The sequence below is a fragment of the Mustela putorius genome, unplaced genomic scaffold (assembly GCF_011764305.1).
Source record: "Mustela putorius furo isolate JIRA1106 unplaced genomic scaffold, ASM1176430v1.1 tig00000407_pilon_pilon_pilon, whole genome shotgun sequence".
NCBI lineage: Eukaryota > Metazoa > Chordata > Mammalia > Carnivora > Mustelidae > Mustela > Mustela putorius.
In genome coordinates, this window is record NW_025421373.1 from 15643546 (window position 1) to 15654895 (window position 11350).

Sequence of the window (11350 nt, forward strand, 5' to 3'; positions counted from 1 at the left end):
GTAAAGCATTATAATTAATATTTTAATATTATGATACAGCTTTAAATACAGAATTGTTGTTTGAGTGGAAGGAAATTGTTCTCTTTTCTCTTATATTTCATAGATAAGAGAAACTTTATATTTTGGACCTTTTCAAGAAACATTATAAAGATAGGAGTAAAATCTCTTTAGCCCCAAGTAAAACCATTACCAGAAAACAGAGTGATAGCGATCCCTGTGGCCAAATAGACAACTGAGGGATATAGTTTTCCTAAGTGCAGTTCTTTGTGGCTGGTGGGCTTTGATTCCAATGACTTGTTTTTGACTCTGAATATCCAGCTTGAGAGGGCATCCTTTTGGGAAAAGCAGTGCGCTCGAGTGATAAAATGTATGGGTGTAAGGTGATCCGACTTGAAGGCCTCCTGAAAATTAGGAGTCCCATTGTGCACCTCCTGTCTCTTTTGCTGTCTCAGAGAGAGAGAGAGAATGCTAGCAAGTCCAGGTCACAAGCTGTTTACTTACTAGCAAATCCTAGCCTAGGGCTGTGTCCAGGCTCTGCCCTGATCTCTCATTTTTCTTTTTCCTGTGTTTCCCAAGAGGGGCCAGGTGAGGAGTCACACAGCCGGCTGGGGAGGTCTAGAGAGGGATCTATGGGGATTATTCTATTCCTTTATTCCTATTCTGAAAATAAAATCTTGTCTACCAAAATCATCTTAGGCTTGCACTTTTGAAAGCAGGATTCCAGTGTGATGTGATGCCCATGCAAGTTTGATATAAATCCACACCCAGCTGTGGACTGGAAAGCAGGGGAGAAGTAAAAGATGTGGTTTCTGAATTTTAAGAGGTGAACTATATATTTCAGATAGGAATGAAATCTATCTTTATAACTATATGAAATAAATTTGCTTATTTTGAAATATAGGTTTTCTGATCAGAAAAATAGTGGGACCCTTTTTGCAAGTTTATAAGGATGTTTAAGGAAGGTGGTATTGGCTAGGGTAGAGGAAATGTGATGAATTATAGACAAAAACTTGTTCTAAATTTTTTCCCATTGGTTAGAAATAGACTTTCAAAGTCTTTCAGACAGAAGTAATTGGGGGAAAATTGAAAAGGAGAATAGATATGGTTAGTTATTCTATGAGTGTGATCACTGGGCTTTTCCAGCACTTTTCTGAGTTGAGGATCAGGTTGAAAGGGGTCACCTATTATTATGAGAAAGGATGCCATGGCCTGACAGATAGAAGGACTTGAGCTTCTGGAGAACGAGTAGGGTGGTCTCTGATGCTTAAGTAGAGGGGATTTAATTTAATCACAAGGGTAAGCAGAGTGTGTTGCACACAGCAGCTGTTCTGTGTTTATTGTTCATAATGCAACTCATATCCGAATTTGTGAGGGTTTCATGGATCTTCAGCTTTCATGGATCTCCTGGAATGTCCCCCTCCCCCCATAGTGTGCTCTGATATTCAGCTGGGTCTTGGATCTTTGGACTACACATGCATGCTTGAAAACCTCCTGGAAGTTAAAATGCTATGCCCAGATTGGGAAAATTTCATAAATATGTCTTTTTCTTTTAGTGTTTAGGATAGTAAAATCTGTGACAGGATTCTTTTTTGGCCTTACATATTAGTTTAGGTGATATGTCTGTTAATATTGGTCCTCAGTAATTTTCATAAGTCTAGGGTTCCTTACCCTCTATAAAGTTATATCTAAAGTCAGCTGTTCCTAAACCAAATTTTGTGGGATATGGAATAGAACTAGTTTCTATAGAATTCTTGTGTCTCTGGAACTCCCATCCTTGTTGTTCTAGAGACAAGAGCTTGTATCTTTAGGAAATGAGGCAATTTCTGACCACCTATTGTTGGTGGTCAGAAAGCATTAGTAGTAAACCCATCTGCTCAAGTCAGCTTTTGCTTGATTGATGTCTGTGGCAAGATCAGACGGAATACCAGATTATTTTTGAATTTTTCTAATTACTTTTTTGGTTATCCAGACCAATGGAGATGCACCAAGAGATCAAGGACTGTTATGAGGGGAAATAAACTCTCCCTTTTACATACACATTCACACAAATGTGTATTTACATATAAATTTGGAATTTCAGTGACTCAAAGATGACAATAATGGACCATACAGGACTTCACATCTAAAACATTCATCTGAATTAGTTATCACTAATGGCAAGTACTCTATAGGGGCAGAAGATTGTTTGGTGATCTGTGTGAGATAATTTTCATTGTCATGGTGAATCATACACAAGATAGTGACACAAGATACTGTAGTTAATTAATAATCTAATGTCCAAGACATAGTGACTAGCCGGAGGTGGCTACTGAGAAATTGATACGTGTAAGTGCAAATGAGGAACTGAATTTTAGATTTTATTTAGTTTTAATTATTTTAAATTTAAATTTGGAAACTGATATGTCATTACATTAAACATTTTTATGGATGTTTGTAACAACTTGGGTATGTCATTTACTTTTTTCTTTTTTTTTTTAAACTGGGAGAGTAACTTTGTTTTCTTCAGGGGTGTGGGCAGATGTCTAGTCTCAGAACTTAAGGAATTGTTTCTTGGTGCCAGTGGCCTTCATGTCTTCACGAGCATGTTGAAATGCACAGTCTTGCTCACAGGCAGGCACTTGCCCACTGTGACAGCGTTGCCCATCTAAGACATCCCTGAAGCATGGGGACATGCACAGACATGTTCTTGTGTTTCTCAAAGTGGTTGTACTTTTGGAGGTAGTGGAGGTAGTCTGAGAGGATGACAGTGGCCCCCTGCATCTTCATCTTGGTCACCACACCAGACAAAATCCATCTTTTGATGGAGACATCAGTAGTAAGTATATTGACATTCCCTGTCAATATAGGTGCCCTCAATGGCCTCCTTGGGCATCTTGAAGCCCAGTCTGCTGTTTTTGTAGTATCATGGGAGCTTTTCCTTGCCAGTTTCTCCAAGCAGGACCCTCTTTTTATTTTGAAAGATGGTTGGCTACTTTTGGTAGCACACTCAGTCTGAAAGTCCGCCGTCTTCCTGGCTGCCTGAAAAGGCTGTCGATTTACTTTTTAATTGTATGTTCTATAGAGTCTAAATATAGAGTAATTATTTCCTATGAAAATGTAGTGTCTGACTTGAGATGTGTTATATATGTAAAATATGCATGGATTTTGGAACAATATAAAAAGAATATCTCAGTAATTCTTTTACATTGAAAGGATAATATTTTACATATATTGAATATATTATTTTATTTAATTTCATCTGTTTCTTTTAAAGGTTTGTAATGTCATTACTGGTAAATTTAAAATTACCCATGTGGCTCACATTATATTATTATTAGATAGATTTGGAATAGGCAATACATGGTACAGTATTTTAAAGTGAAAAAAAATTCAATAAAAGCATGGGGGATTATCAGAACATAACTAGAACTTTCAGGTACTTAAAGGAGAAACAACATTTTAGATGGAGGGAGTGATATTTGCAAAGGGCTCAGGTGGGAGTGTGTGTGAGGTAGTCTGAGAGCAAAGTATGACCATGGACTTGATTCAAAATGGTGGGGAATTCAGTTATAGAGATAAATCCTGATAAGGCCTATTGTGCAGGGTGCTGAATGTCAGGCTAAGGAACTTGGATCTTATTCTATGGGCAATTAGAGAGTAACTGGAAGTTTTTGAGAAAAGAGGATATTTTATGGAGGTCAATTTTGTTTTACTTGAATGGAGAAATATGGGAGAAGCGATCAGTTATGATACTACTATGATAATATTCATGGTATAGGAATGCCTTATTTCAGTTGGTGGTTGTATTAGAAATAAAACCAATAATAATAATGAAAATAGTAATAGATAATATTTATTAATTGAATCTTGTGTCAAGAATTGTGTTAAATATTTTTACATGCGTTATGTAGCTCTCAATGCTTCTCTGAGTAGGTATTATTGTCCCCATTTTATAGATGGGGAAACTGAAAAAGTGAAGTTAAGCATCTTTTTTTTTTTTTAATATTTTATTTATTTATTTGACAGAGAAACAGCGAGAGAGGGAACACAAGTAGGGGGAGTGGGAGAGGGAGTAGCAGTCTCCCTGTTGAGCAGGGAGCCTGATGTGGGGCTTGATCCCAGGACCCTGGAATCATGACCTGAGCCAAAGGCAGATGCTTAACGAACTGGGCCACCGGGGTGCCCCCAAGTTAAGCATCTTGATGAGAGGAACATCTTGATGAATCATAGAGGTTTTGGAAATCCATTTGGTTGTGCCACTAGTGAATATCCTTTTCTCTTTTTGGAATACCAGGAGGTGGAGGTTGTTATTTTACACGATTGATGAGAGAAACCTTCTCTAATAAAGTGAGAGTTGAGTAGATACCTGAAGGAAAGGAGAGAACAAGGCTTACGGCTTTCTGGAAGGAGAGTGCTCCAGACAAGAAGAACATCAGGTATATGAGCATAAAGTAGCAGCCTGCTTGATGTGCTCCAGGAACAGCAAAAAGACTCAGTCCAAGATTGACTGGGCAAGAGCCATGTGGGGAAAAAAGCTCGGATTGCAGGAATGCCAGACCATGCAGCATCTTGAACCTTTTTATAATGTTGGATTTTGCTTTGAGTGAGATGAAAAGATATTGAAGGATTTTTTAATAGATTTTATTTATTTATTTGAAAGAGAGAGAAAGAGCATGAGCAGGGAGCAGGGGAAGAGGGAGAGGGAGAAGCAGACTTCCTATGGGGCTTGATCTCAGACCTCTGAAATCATGACCTGAGCTCAAGGTAGACGCTTAACCAACTGAGCCACCCAAGTGCCCTAGTATTAGAGGAATTTTAATAGAAAATGGACTTAATCCGACTCATATTTTAAAAAGAGCACTCTGGCTAGTATTTGAGATTTGATTTTATGGGACAGAGATGAAAGCCAGTTAGAAGGATATAGCAGTAATCCAGGAGAGAGATGATGCTGGCTAGGACCAGCATGATCGAGGTAGAGGTGATAAGTGTTTGCATTCCGAAAATTAAAACCGACGGGATTTTCTGATGTATTGAACATGGGTTATAAGAGAAAGAAAGGAGTCTAGGAAGACTTTAAGATTTTTGGCTTGAACAACTGGAAAAATGAATTTGCAATTTACTGATGAAATAGGTAAGAATATGTTCAGAACAGATTTGGGGGGAGGTAAAAAATCAGGAGTTGTCTGGCGTCTTTAAAGATTCCTGTTAGGCACCTGTGGCAATATGTCAGGCAGACAGCAGACTATTTAAGTCTGCAGTTCGGGGCACATATTTAGGCTGGAAATATAATTTTGGTGGCATTAGTAATACAGCTGGTGTATAAAAAAGAAACTGGATTAGATCGTTAGGACATGAGCACAGGCAGAAAAAAAATCTGAGGTTTGATTCCTGGCATGCTCTAACATCTAGTATGTGCAGGTTGGGGAGATGAGAAATCAGCGAAGAGACAAAAGGTGTTGCCAGTGAGGTAGGAGGAAATCCCCCAAATGTGGTGTCTTGGGAGACCCGTGAAAAGTGTTTTAAGGAGGAGAGTGTGATCAAGAATTTCAGATTCAGATATTGCTGTTAGGTCAGATGAGATGACTTGGGAAATACCCATTTGCTTTAGCAACCTGGAAGTCACTAGTGACTTTGACAAGAGTTATTTCTTGGGAGTGTTGGGGAAGAAATTCAGAAGGGAGGTAAGGAAGATAGTGAGTGTAGGTGATTTTCTTTCTTTCTTTTTTTTTTAAGATTTTATTTATTTAATTGACAGAGAGAGAGGGAGGGAGAGAAAGTATAAGCAGGGGGAGCAGCAGGCAGAGGGAGAAGGAGAAACAGGCTTCCTGCTGAGCAGTGATTCTGATGTGGGGTTTGATGCCAGGACACCCCCTCCCCCGGGATCATGACCTGAGCCGAATGCAAATACTTAACCGACTGAGCCACTCAGGCACCCTAGGTGCTTTTTTGAGGTGTTTTGCTGTAAAAGCAGAAGAATGAGATGAAATCTAGGAGATAAGGGGTCAGAGAAGATTTTTATTTTGTTTTGCTTTGAAGAGGGAATGTAGGGTGCCTGTGTGCAAATGGTGATGGCTCACTGTGGAGCAGGAGAGGGGAGCACTGAAGGAGCGGCATCACTGAGCACTCGGGAGGGGGTGGGTGTGGTGCACCAGTGGAGTTGGCTTTTGGCAGAAACAGCTGTAGTAGTGGAATGGTATTAGAGTATGATGTATAAGATGTAATGTATAATGGTATTAGAGTATAATAAATGGTAGTATCAGATTCTTCATAACTAATTTACCAAATTGTACCTCAGATTGGTTCTTTAAAAATGCATACTTCAGGGGTGCCTGGGTAGCTCAGTGGGTTAAGCCTCTGCCTTCAGCTCAGGTCATGATCTCAGGGACCTGGGATTGAGCCCCTCATTGGGCTCTCTGCTTGGCGGGGAGCCTGCTTCCCCCTCTCTCTACCTACTTGTGATCTCTGTCTGTCAAATAAATAAATAAAATTTTTACTAAAAAAAAGTAAAATAAGAATGCATCCTTCAACATATCAGAAGACCCTCATTCTCCCTTAGCGTAACAGATATGGAAAATGAAGCCCAGCGAGGTACCACTTTTTATCTGTCAGTGGGGCCAAGATTAAAAACACTTTGATAGCACCCTACATTGGCAGAATGTGGAGAAATTATTCTCATACATGGTGAATGGGAGTGTAATTGGGTGGCCTATTTGGAGGGAAATTCGACAATTCTTTATCACATTTACAAATGCACAATATCCTTTGTATTGGAAATTCCACTGTTAACTTATTCTGTAGATACAATGAGCATTGTAGGAGGAGACATTTCAGAATATTTACTGTAGCGCTTCGTTAGTAGGAAAAGGTGATGAAAACAAGTACTCAGCAGTAGTGTTCTGATGTGAAGTGATGGGATGTGCACTGGGGTGTCCCCATATCATGGAATTGGGTACAGCTGTAGAACAGGAATGAAGAAGCCCCTTATCTGTTGATATAAACAAAATCTCTGAGAAGTACTGTTAAGTAACAAAGGGAGCTACAAAACAGTGTGTATAGTTTGCTACCATTTCTGAAAAAATACAGGTATGATTCATATATGTATTTGCATATGTCTAAATACCCATGGAAAGATCTAGAAAATATTTTAAATAATATTACCTGACATATACTCTCCTAGTTCATTGTTAATATGATATGATAATCTCTCTTCATGATGAGGTTTATTTTTGTAAAAGCAAAAAAGTATGAGAATTAAAAAGATAGTAAACATGTTTATGACTTTAATACTTTTGATCAACCAGTAGATAAACATTTTAATTATAGACAGCTTACCAATTTAAATCTAAAATATCAAGAAGTGAAAATACATGTTTAATTAACGAATCAAAACAATCTATTTCAGTTGTTTTAAGCAATAGTAAGAAGATTGTCATTTTTAAATTTCAAGTAAAATATAATAAATTATAATTTTTTATAATGTATGGTATGTGCTTTAAAATGCTCTAACAAATTGCATATTAATCTAATTTGTTATTTCTAAAATTATATTCAATACTATATTCAAATATATTATTTTAAATATAAGTTAATAAAATATTAAATGCACTGGACTTAGCGTATTAAACAATTTTAATATTCCAAAAATTTTCCTAGATTTCAATTTTTTTATAGGTATATATGTTTTTCATTATTATTGTATTGCATCAGAAATAGGCTATCTTGGTGCTTGAAGAAAATGCAGTGCAATTCTTCTAATTCTCTTTTTCTTGCTTAGTTACATTTCTTTCAGATTCTAGACAATTTAGATTTTGTTTTGTATATTTGATCTACACCAGCACAAGGAAATTATGATCATTTAGTTTCTCCTTCAATTACTCAACTTTGCTCCAATCTTTTGCCTCTTCTTGTCTGAGGAGCAGAGACCTTACTATATAATAAATATGTCATAACAAACGCATGTTCAAATCAGACCCGAGAATAATCCTTTTAGGTTCCTTAAAGTGGTATCATATTAACCTATGCTAAATAATTATACATTTTGGAATGTAGGATTTTGTTTTTCAGTGTTATTGATTGTACTTTCTAACATACCACTTGTCAAATAAACTCATTTCTAATAGTCAACAAATGGTATTGATTTCAAGATTTCTAACATACAGTCTTGAAACACTAGGGTGATATCTTTTGTCAGACGAAGTACTATTTGACAATTCAAAGACATACCTTTTTCTGAATGGTGTATTGTTAAGAGGAAATGCCTGTGAACAAAAGGTGGAAATAACCGTAGTGGGAATCAGGTAACACAGGCTAAGAGCAAGGATAGTGGATAGAATATATGGGCAAAGTCTAAGGGCTTAAATGACAGCTCAAAGACAAGATGGGATTTCATCCACTTTCAAAACATTACTTTTGTGCTCAACTTGAAAGCACCGCTGCTTTTCTTCAGCTCATATGATAGTAAATATTCAATACTCAAGCATATATATGAGCTTCCAGTTACTCAAGGGTGGTAGATGTATTTGTATTTTATTGGATTTCATTTAACAACTAGATCTTTTTGCAAGATTCACATTCTCAGGTGTATTTTATAGATCAGTTCTTCACATGTATATGATATAAATATGATTTTATTTTTCCTTATTGAAAATAGTAGGATCGTGAAATAGAGAGGAAATATTATAGTCATATATCATAAAAAATAATTAATCTACCTCTAAAAGCTAAGGTCAAGGAATCCAAACACCTGTTAATATGCTCATGCATTTAGGTAATTCTAGCTGTGTAATTTTGAAAATACTCATAGGAATATTTTATGCTTTTATTTTATAGTGATGCTCTTCTAGAAGACTCATCTGTAATCACCTAAATAATATTAATTGGGTAATTTAGAGACCTGGAGCATCCTTGCGATATTACTAGCAGAAAGAAAATTACTGGATATTTCAAAAACAAATCCACATAGTATGTAGTATTCTGAATGAAAGATAAATATCCATTATCAAGAAGCAAAATAACTGGGTAAATAAGGTAAAAATGGTGTGAGATAGGGCACAAGACGACACGTTTGAAAGAAATCTGAAAGGTCCAATCTGAAGTAATTATGACTTTTAAATTCTTTTGTAGGAGTGACGTATTAAACTAACATGATATGGATAAGTAAAATGAGATAACATAGGTTTGGGGTAGAAGGTGGCATAGGATTTTGGAGCTAAGATCAGTTTTAAAATAGGAATTTTATGTTGTAGTATTAATAATGAGAATATCAATCTATTTATGCTGTGGTGTATTTTTTATATGCTTCCTTAGTTGAAGCCATTTTAAATTAATTTGTCATTAGTTAAAAATCATTTGAAGAGGGGTAGTCAATTGGCAAGTTTTATTTTTGTATTTTGGTGAATAACTAGACTATGAGAAAATGTGGCTTGTATAGTTTACCACAAAATTTTAGTAGAGAAAATAATAAAGAAAATTAATATATTCAGAGGTGTTATCCTTAAAATATTTATGTAAAGAGCCTTTTGGGTTTTCCTTTAATTTGTACTAAAGTGAAAACAACCTCAACAGAACAGTTCTGTGACATACTAGAAAATCCTAGGCTTTCCCTGCAACCTATGGGTTTACCACAAAAAGGCTAATACTGCTCTGGATTTTGCAAGACGTGACTTTAGGAACGTACACATTTGTGAATTTCCAGAGCCAAAAGAAGGAACTTTGAGATCTTGGAGTCATTGGCCGTGAGAGGTACCTTGATACACATTTACAATGCCTCCTTTTGTTCAGAGAACAATTTCCTTGTGGTCCTGTAGCTAGTTATTGGCAGAGCTGTATCGTTCCTTGGTTCCTCTTACTGCCCGCGGAGGTTGTTGTTCCTTCAGAGCATCACTCACATCTACCTGCACCCTTGCCTTCATGGACCATCACTCTGCCCCTGTTTTCACCATCTCTCATGTGGTCTGTGGCTACTGGTGTGTGTTTCAGAATTTGGAGGCCTGCCTTGCTGTGCTCTGGCTACACCCAGCGAGTTGGCAGTGAGGTAGGAGGATGAAGATAGACAGCCTCCTGGCATCTCTTTCCGTCCATCCATCTGTAACACAGTCTGTCTTCCCATTCCTACATTCTTGCTTCCAGTGGTGTAGATGACATGTTTTCGGCATTTTCCATGTTAGGACGGCTTCCAGTGTTCATTTTAACTTCAGTTCATCTCAAAAAATGCTCCAGATGTTTTTGGAGTGGGGAACTACAGAAGGATCATAGTTAAAATATGTCTTAGGACTCATAACTTCCAAGTCTGCCCCATCTGCGATACCTGTATTTGCTGACCCCTCATCTCCAGACTATCCCATGCACAAGCGTCAGGTTAATCTTCCTAAAACACAGATTTCCCCAATGCCATACTTATTCTTAAAAACATGAATTTACTTTTTATACTTAAAGAAGTATTTCCTTAGTTGGATGTTTAAGATTTTCCAAAATGTTTTTTCTAAGTTTTCAAGGTCATTTCTATACATTTATATCAATCAACACTCTACTCCAGTACCAGTGGGATTACCTACTCACTGCCTGTCCAATGAACTATGTTTTTCCTGCCTCTTTTATTAGGTCAAATGTTGCCTGGTGTTGAGAATGCTGTGACAGGTGACTGTACTTACTAATGTGGGCAATTAAGAAACGTATCCAGCTAATATTACAACACTGTCACCATTACCCTTCTTATTTATTATGGCGGGGTCATAAATTTAACTCATAACTTGCATGTGCTTAAAAATTTAATTTATTAATTTTATCCATACTTAATCTAGTCTTCCTACTCGATTTTACCCTCTAGGTAGTGGGGAACCCTATTCCTGAGATCCCCGCCCCCAAAACAACTATACGACATGTTCAGTTGTGTTTAAACCTGAGAGCTTCAGCTTCAGTAAATACTTCACTTGGGTAAAGTTCAATCTGTCCAGGATCGAATGACCAGTCTCTTATTAATCTTCTACTGTTTTCCCCAGCTCCTAAGATGGTATCTGTTATGTATGGTGGTGGTGGATGGTCAGGGGGTTGGGGGAAGGTCCAAGCAGAAAATTAGGGGTTTTGGGCAAGGCATCTCTTGCTTCTCTGTATCTGTGTCCCTTCCTTAGATGGTACCTATTCTGCTCGCATTTACAGCTGAAGTTCGCAGCTGGTGTTCCTTGGTACTGTTGGGTGGATTCGGTCACATCCATTTTATCCTCTTTGGGCCCTTCGGGGTGGTGTACTTTGCAGGCATTAATTCAGAGACTTCCAGTCCCCCCGCCTCCCCCAAACCTGATCTCTGCAAATTCCTCCCTCAGATTCAGCTGTCTGGGATCTTATCCTGTTGTCCTACATGGAAAGAGAGCAGGGG

General features: G+C 37.5%; 1 pseudogene; it reads right to left on the reverse strand.

Annotated features, from left to right (window-relative positions):
• Nucleotides 1-2528: 2528 nt before the first annotated feature.
• On the reverse strand, nucleotides 2529-9890 carry LOC101691249 (annotated as a pseudogene).
• Nucleotides 9891-11350: the final 1460 nt, after the last annotated feature.